Genomic DNA, 8950 nt, shown 5'->3' with positions numbered 1-8950 from the left:
AAGTTATACTCCTGGAGACCTAGAGCCCAGCGACCTAGGCGACCAGTTGGATCCTTGAGCGACGACATCCAACACATAGCGTGGTGGTCCGTAATAACTGAAAACTCCCGGCCGTACAAGTAGGGGCGAAATATTGCTACAGCCCAGACCGACGCAAGACACTCGCGCTCCGTTATCGAATAGTTTCGCTCAGATGTGAAGAGAAGGCGGATGGTATACGCAATAACACGCGTTTGGCCCCCTGGTGTTGAGCGAGGACAGCTCCGACGCCGTGAGCACTGGCGTCTGTGCGAACTTCAGTCGTCGCGGATGGGTCGAAGTGAGCCAATATTTGTTTTGAAGTGAGCAGGTCGATCAGCGAGGAAAACGCAGCTTATTGGTCTTGGCCCCTCGAGAAGAGCGCGTTCTTTTTGCAAAGATCAGTTAGTGGTCTTGCAATTGCAGCGAAATTGCGTATAAGACGTCGGAAGTACGAGCATAGGCCCACAAAACAATGAACATTTTTGGAAGTAGAAGGCAGAGGAAAGTTCTTGACGGTGCTAATCTTGTCAGGGTCCAGCTGGACGCCAGCAGCACTTCGACGATGACCAAGGACCGTGATTTCTCGTCGGCTAAAATTGCACTTTTTCGAGTTCAGCTGGAGCCCCGCTCGACGAGAAACAGGTAGAATGGTCGACAAACGAGTTAGGTAGCTTTTAAATGTTGGGTAAAAAACAATCACATCGTCGAGCTAGCAAAGGCAGATTGACCATTTATAACCACGCAGAAGTGAGTCAATCATGCGTTCGAACGTTGCCGGGGCGTTGCACAGCCCAAAAGTCATAACGTTGAACTGGTAAAGGTCATCCGGTGTGACAAATGCACTTTTTTCTCGGTGTAATTCGTCGACAGAAATTTGCCAATAGCCTGAACGCAGATCTATTTATGAGGTTATCGCGCGCCATGAAGGCAGTCAAGGGCGTCGTCGATTCATGGCAGCGGATATACGTCTTTGCGGGTTATCTTGTTCAAGGCACGGTAGCAGTCAACGCAAAATCTTCAACTTTCATCCTTCTTTTTGACTAAAACAACAGGTGACGCTCATGGACTTGAAGAGGCCTCTGTGACTCCTTTGGAGAGCGTCTTATTGATTTTTCGTTGTATGACCGGGCGTTCGGACTGGAAAACACGATATGGTCGCCATCTAACAGGACTGGCATCGCCGGTATGTATTTGATGACGCATGATGGACGTTTGACCCAAATTGCGGTCATCGATGTCGAAAATATCTCGGTAGGTGGTCAGAACGTAGTGGAGCTACACAGCCCAATAGGGCAGAAGATCAGGGGCAATGAACATCGTGATTTTCTCGGTAAATGTGTTTGCTCGGCTGGCTGCAATAGGGAACAAGCAGTCTAAGCTTCAGGGTCTAATGCCATGCTGTTACATTCATCAAGTTGAGAAACATGGCCTAACGAAATGCCTTGTGGGAGAACTTAGGTCGAACTACTAAAGTTCAGGAGTGGAAGCTACACGTAGTTGTCCACGATAGTCACGATGGTATGCGGCACAGCAACACTTCGGGCCAAGAACACAACCACTAATGGAGACTCTATGTAGCCACCGTCAGGAAGAGCTAGTGATATCGTTAAGTCCCCAAACGTGGTGGCTTGCGGTGACAGCCGAACATAATCAACAGTACACAAGTGGTGTGACAGTGAGGACGGCACAGCCCCAGTTCAAGGCAGTTCATGTTGAAGAACGCCGCTTGCACAGTCGGTGAGAGCGGCATGAGTGGACAATAAATCCAATCCAAGAACAAGGTCATTGGGGCACTGTTCAATAACTGCAAACAGAATCGTTGTGGGGTGATCAGTGATTGTGATGCGTGCTGTGCACATTCCTGTGAAGACAAGACTTCTTCCGTCGGCGACACGAATACTGCCAGGAGCAGCCGGTGTGAGAACTTTCTTCAGGCGGCGGCAAAGTCAGGCACTCATCATAAAAAGAAATGCACCAAATTTCGTCGTGTTCGCAGTACAAGGAGAGTATTTCAGGTCATTATCGAGGATGCAGCTTCACCTCTAAGAGCTGCACCACTTAGTTTCCCTGATGAGAATTGAGCAGAGAGGTCGGGCGTCGTCGTAGAGGAGAAGGGGACGATGGGCGACGTTCAGGTGGTGAACGAGACTCATGATGTCGACGCGACGGTGAGCGGCTGTGCTGCGTATCAGGGGCATCGAAGGCGTTGGACTCGAAAGGTGGAAGGCGGCGGTAGTTCTCGGGGATCGGCGCAGGAGGCTGGAAAAGGCGGTAGCTGTTGGCACGGCGAGCAGTGTTATGCTTTTTTCGGGACGAAGAACAACGGTTGTGGCAACACCGTGCGACTTGCCCTATGCGGTGGCAGTTAAAGCATATAGGCCGATCATCCGCAGTTTTCCATTCAACCAGATTGCGAGAACGTGGATAAGACCGTTCTTGGGGCGGTGACCGGGGGTGACGCGGCGACCTTGAACGGAAGCCAATTGGTCGAGACTGAGCAACGCCCAGACATCGAAGCCCAAATTGCTGAGTTCTTCCCGCACAATCGACTGTACCAATCAAACCTGAGATACTTGGGAATCGACGTGGCCGTTGGTGGGAAGAGCAGGTGTAATTGCTTCGATTTACCACCGCACGATTTGCGTAATTTCAGACGCCGGTGAAGACTGCCAACGAAAGGTCAGTCCATCTTCGCAGGAGAACGTCGCAGCGGTATTCGGCAGTCGAGTGAATGATCTTGAAATACGCCTGCTTTTGGCCAGTTCAAAACGCCGGCATTCCTTAATAATTTTCTCAACGGTCGCGCAGTTCCGGCAAATTAGCAGGTTGAACGCATCGTCCGCTATCCCCTTGAGGACGTGGACAACGTTATCAGACTCCGACATATCGTTGTCGACTTTACGACATAGAGCCAGAACGTCCTGTATACACGAGATATACGGCTCTGTGGACGTCTGATCACGTATAGACAACTCCTTCTTTGCAGCCGCCTTTCGACCGATGCGCTTCCCAAATAAGTCGCGAAGCGTCTCCTTGACTGTGTCCCAACTGCCATTATCCTCCTCATGGTTCTTGTACCAGACTTTGGCCGTGCCTTTCAGGTAAAACAGCATGTTGGCGAGCATGAGAGTCGGGGTCATACCGGTTGAGCGCACTGGTACGTTCGTAGTCAGCTATCCAGTCGTCAACATCAACTTCGTCCATACTGCAGAACGTTACTGAATGCTTCGGATGCGTCAGCATGCACGTGGCTGGGGTAGCGGCCGTTGGAGGCGTTGTCGTGTATGGTGCAGGCGTTGCCGAGGCCGATAGAGAGGTGGCCGTGGGTTCAGTCCCATGTTCCATTACAAAAACTTCGATTTGACGACCACTGCGGAGCTCTGTTGTGTGACGATTCATTTCTCAGCACGTCCACCAATTTGTTACGGGGATGACAAACACACAGAAAAGAGAAACGAGTGTACTTGCAATATTTACAGGTAGGTGTAATATCCCAGGACTGCTATCATTTCGCGCTTCGAGTCCGCTTCTTGTTTACCGATTCGTCTACGACAGCGGAGCCATGCCCACTGCCTGGTAACACAGTACGCAAAATAAAGTACGCAAAAAAGTACGTAATAAAGTACGCAAAAAGTTTATAGAGGCCTTTATGCATTTTCCTGAGATCTCTAAATGGCCGAAGTGATTTCTGGGACCATCTCAAGGTCTATTCACAACTGTGACTAGCTCCAGTCACACAACAAATCTATAGTCGCAACGCTACTGGACGCAACTGGCCGCTTTGGCCACGAAGCGGCTGCTTAGGCTTTGTCCCTCGCTGCTGCATTTTTCAGTCCCACCGCTGCATGCAGTCGCTGACGTTGGCATTATTCACCTTACAGAAACAACGACACCCTATTTCAAGGTCAACGGCAATGCGAGCAGACGTGCATTCTATGCGGCAATGGGTATGAGTCAAACGCACATGGAACATCAGTCGCCGTGGGTCACCCTTCATATCGCAGACGCATATGGTCACGCGACTGTTATTAGTCGACGTATTTGAGCCTTAACACTCCTTTATTATCATTCCATTGCTTTCTTTTTTGTCACGCACAAGCCGTAAAGACAAAATGGCCAGAAAGCTCCACACGTCGAGCAGCGTGGCACATGTTTGTTAATACTAATATATGACCACTCATGCGAACGCTGATTTATCATTAGATGCGAAGCATCTTATGGTCTAGCTGAATCCGGTGTGCAACGTGACCAAACTTACAGTGCATGCGCCCCGCTCTGTCCTCTCCTAGGCTCTCCCTCTCTCGCCTCACAACGCCAAGCAGGCAGCGTCTGCTCACGTATACGCTCGTTCCCTCTCTCAATCGTATATTCAACCCTCCCATCAGCGCTTACACCCCCATAGCGAGTGTGCATCCCCTCTCTCTCCCTACCCTCGCCTACGCCCCCCTCTCACGCCTCGCAACGCCAAAGGGGGAGCGACAACACCAGCTAGAGGAAATTCTTTCCAGGCCGGGGGCTGCCTCTGTGACGTAGCCAGGATGGGGCCGACGGAAATGGGGGAACGCTTGAACAGAAGTCCTTATATTATTTATTCAGACACCCTAAGGGTGCCGGGGGGCATTACGGAGGGCATAAGTTGTGCGCTTGGCTGACTTTTTTTGCTGCTACACGTGTATTAACTTATATAATAATATCTGGGGTTTAACGTTCCAAAACCAAGATATGATTATGAGAGACGCCGTAGTGGAGGGCTCCGGAAATTTTGACCACCTGGGGTTCTTTAACGTGCACCTAAATCTAAGTACTACACGTGTAATATACTGAATAAAATTAGGAAGGAAAAGACAAAAAAGACCACTCATATTTACACCCATCACCGTTTTATTCATTTATTTGTTAGAGTTTGCAGCTTCCGCTTCTTAGACTTGTTGTCCGGGTCCGAAACTTTCTTGTTCAATTGCCGGCAAAAGTTCTTCAGCAGAATGTTCGTGCTGCACCACAATATATATTTGAGCACCACTTCACTTGCGTGTCCCTTTTCACAGACGTCGAAATCTGAAGGCTCCTCGTCGCTTAGCAGTTGCAGTATTAGTTCTGTGGCCACTTGACGTTGGTTTTGAACTTTTGAAAAATCGGCACATTTGGAAAGCTCTTCCACAACAACGTAATTATGAGCCACCGCATTCACAGCTGGCGTTGCTGGGTAAACCAGCCCTCCCCTGTCAATTTCTTTGACAAGACTGTACACGCGATTTTCCGGAGAAACTGCGACAGTCTTGTCAATTGTGAGGAGGTTTCTGCATTTGTCACATTTTAACCTTTTCACAGCAATGAACACCGAGTAACCAGCAACATAGGTAATAACTAGAATGACAACCTTCAGTTTTGATAGCGCCCCCTGGGTCACAACAACGTTGAATTTTTCACTTGGCACTGCTGCCTGCGTTTGGAGCTCTTCCCAATTTTGATTTTGGTCGTTGTCGATTGCGGAAACCGTGCTGATTTGTGGTAGTGTGGTTTGCAGTCGCAACTTGTTCTCGCACTCGTAAATCTGTCTTACGGACAAATGATACTGCGAGCCAGCCAGCCGTCGGTAACTACCAAAACGTTCTTCCAGAAGGTCTGTTTGGAACTTCCCAAGAAGCACAAAGGACATCTTGAGCTCCTCAAAGCAATATGCTCAGATTTCAATGAACGCCCGAGTCGTCTGAATAAGAGCCCCATGTGTCTGATTAGACAACTTACAGGCATCCGCTCTCCTTTCTTTCCACTCCTCCAACCAGTCCAAAAAATCGTTCAAGAAGGAAACATTGGGGTCGAATGGAGAAGGGTAGACTGGCTTTTGCAAGTAATCCCTTAGTCTCAGTCCTTTGAAAGGAGTCTTTACGTTGAGAACCTTTTACCATCTCACTATTACATCAATGAAACGGGCGGTTTCTTCGTAGTGCTTCAGGTTGTGCTTGGCTCCAATGACTCGAAGTGCATTCGGTCCGTACTCGCTGAATACCTGCAAAGCAGGTTTAACATCCTGTTTCTCGATGTCTGTTGGGGAAACAGCTTTTCTGGACAAAGCGTAGCCGTACCGGAGTAACTGCTCACTCTCTAAATTATATGCGTCTTTAACTGTCTTGAAATACGCATACTGCATGCGCCGCTGCCCCGTTGTGCTTGGTTCGAAATGAGGTAACCAGAAACACTGGTCATTTTGTTTTAACCAGTTGTTGCGCACGCACTTCAGTAAATGCACTGTGTCGATGACGAAGAACAATGGCCTGTGGGGATCTGATGGGTGCGGAAACACGAAATCATTTGCCAGTGATTTTTTTGAAACGGCTTGAGGGGCCTTGCTCACCGAATACTTAAACGGCACCATTGCACTTCGATTCACGGCGTTGTTGTCGGTCACGACACACATTACTTTGTATCCAGTTTTTTCTAAGCCACGAATGACATCTCCTAAAATGTTGTGCAGAAATTCTCCTTTAGCCTTTTGAACGGGAACAATGTGCGCTACCTCCTTAAACTTACACATGAGGCTGTGTACCATAAATACAAATGCACTATTTGCTGCTTCTGCGTTGTTCAACGCGATACCAGCGATGTTGCCTCCCTTATAGTCAAAAAATGGTTTTAGATGAATTTCGTCCACCATCAAAGTCACGTAGCATTACTGCTCATTCAACTCGGATATCTTGTTGGCCATGTAGCGGAGGAATGTATTGTCTTGATGCTCTAGTTGGGGGTTCATTCCGAAAGACGAACATAATGACCTAATGGTTCTTGGGTGTGGCATGATGATGCTCCCGTGACTGCGCGTGTACTTGTACGCGTGAGGTGATATAGTAAATAGTACGCAACAGTACACCATAAATTCTACAGAGTAGCGTCGTCGTTCTTTTTTTTCGACATTAACTTCATTTGCTCAGCGAGCAGTTGAATTATCGGGGTGTTATCACTTTCTTGTGCTGTGTATAGTTCGTTCAGAAAAGAAGCGACAGTCTCGAAAAGTCTGCGGTTGAGTTTTCAGAGCTTGACCTCTGGGCACTGTCGAACCCCTCGACTCCTTCCAGCAATTCCAGCAGCCGTCGTTTGCTGTCGATCCCGGACGGAACTACCATTTTGGACCGGAGCCGATTCACTGATGCTTTTGCGACGTTTACCGTAAGAGTTAGGTCGGTTTTTACGACAACAGAGTACTTAATCCAAGGAGCGTCATCATTATAAATGTTAGCCAAAATGACGTCGTCACTGCATTCGATGACATGCCAAAATTTCAGCTTCTTGCCTCGAAAGAAGTTTGCGACATCTTTCAAATCGCAAAGCTTATCTGCTTCTTCCTCTTTTTTGGCAGTGAGAATTGACTCGCCGAGCACTTTCTCAAAGGAAGCGGCCTCTAAGCGCATTCGCTTGCTCTCTGGGTCCTCTATTCTAGAGCTTTCTATAGACAGGTAGCGTGGGCAATCAGGGAATACCGACGGTACTGCCTGAGCTCGAAGCCGCAAACGTGAGAGCGGTGCGGTCACTGGGCGGCCGGTGGCTTGGTCAATATAGCTTGTTTCCCGAACGATGTCTTCGGCTTTAAAGTGACGTTGGCACACCTAAACAAAAGAAACATATCCTAGCATCAGTACGGCTACCTCGTAGCAGCAACAGTACATTCAGGGCTTTGCGTGACGCGTTTAGGCGTAACGTGCTACAAACTACAAGGCTCGCCACGCAACGGTAGGAGCAGCCTCCATGAGAAAACTATAAAGCATTCAAAATTTCTTACCCTGGCATTCGCTGACACGACCAGGTTTTCACGTGAAATGGCACGTATCCACGCTTGTCTTGCTTCGTCGGCTTGAGGGAACGAAAAAACGTGCACCTTGGGGCCTGTCTTGTAATTGCCGTTGCACCGTGGCACACAACACTTTCCTGGCATTTCGGCGCTGATTCTAACTCTGCACGAGCCTGTTCGCCACACATAACACGCGATAAACACTTAGGTCACTCGCCGTTGCCCAACTACGCACAGAAACGAATATCCAAGCAGCAACGTGCATCCGCGCCACGAACGCTCACAGCGCGTCCAAACGTGCCCGCCGCGCCGAGGCTGCCGAGGCCCCGCCGCTCAGGGGACCAACGCCATCTAGCGGAGACGTGGGACTGGGCCCCTTACTGATGACGTATATTCACAGCCCCACGGGAGCCCCCCGGCCTTGAGTCAGTCTCGGTGGCGTTGGGATCGAGCGTTGATAGTCAACGCTCACTTCCCCTCTATCTTATCTACGCATGCCTCCCAATGGTTTTTAAATCCCCATTGCGCATGCGCGTCCCCTCCCCTCTTTATACTCCGCTACACTCCAAACTCACTCGCTTCGCAATGCCGACGCGGGCAGCGTCTGCTGGTGAGTTTATTGATTGAAAAAACCGACTCGTCGTGCTGCACCACCGTTCATTGGCCACCTTGGGCTGCATATATAAGCACTGACCCTTTAACTCTAAAATACTGCCGCTTGGAGATTTCTCCTGTCCGTTGTTCAACAATAAAATTTTGCAGTGAGCGAGTTAACTAAAAGTGGACTACGGGTCTCTGTGTCCAATCAGAGTGTTTAGTCTCTCGTTGCCCATTAGCAGAAATTCGCAAGTTTCAGCAGGAAACAGTGGTTCATCACTGCGTGCTTTGCGCCTCCACAGGTTTTTCTCCTGCGCAACGCCGCGATGAGCGCCAGCATCAACGCCGCCGCCAGCGTAAACGTTAGAACACACTGCTTTGCATCTACACATGGTTCCCCTTTCGTGGGAGATGATGTAATTTTCAGTTTTAATCAATGAAACGACGCAAAAAGGAAGTGAAGGCAAAACTAGCACGCCTCGTGGTTTTTTTTTACTTTTTGTTCATACGCCAGCTTTTAGTCAAAACTCCCTTCTCATGAACCGTTTTCGA

General features: G+C 49.1%; 1 pseudogene; it reads right to left on the bottom strand.

Moving 5' to 3' along the window:
* Nucleotides 1-4906: 4906 nt before the first annotated feature.
* LOC142784587 (uncharacterized) lies at nt 4907-8169 on the bottom strand (annotated as a pseudogene).
* Between the last annotated feature and the right edge of the window lie 781 nt (nt 8170-8950).

This window comes from Rhipicephalus microplus, unplaced genomic scaffold, assembly GCF_043290135.1.
Source record: "Rhipicephalus microplus isolate Deutch F79 unplaced genomic scaffold, USDA_Rmic scaffold_15, whole genome shotgun sequence".
Taxonomy (NCBI): Eukaryota; Metazoa; Arthropoda; class Arachnida; order Ixodida; family Ixodidae; genus Rhipicephalus; species Rhipicephalus microplus.
This window is presented reverse-complemented; position numbering and strand designations above follow the sequence as displayed.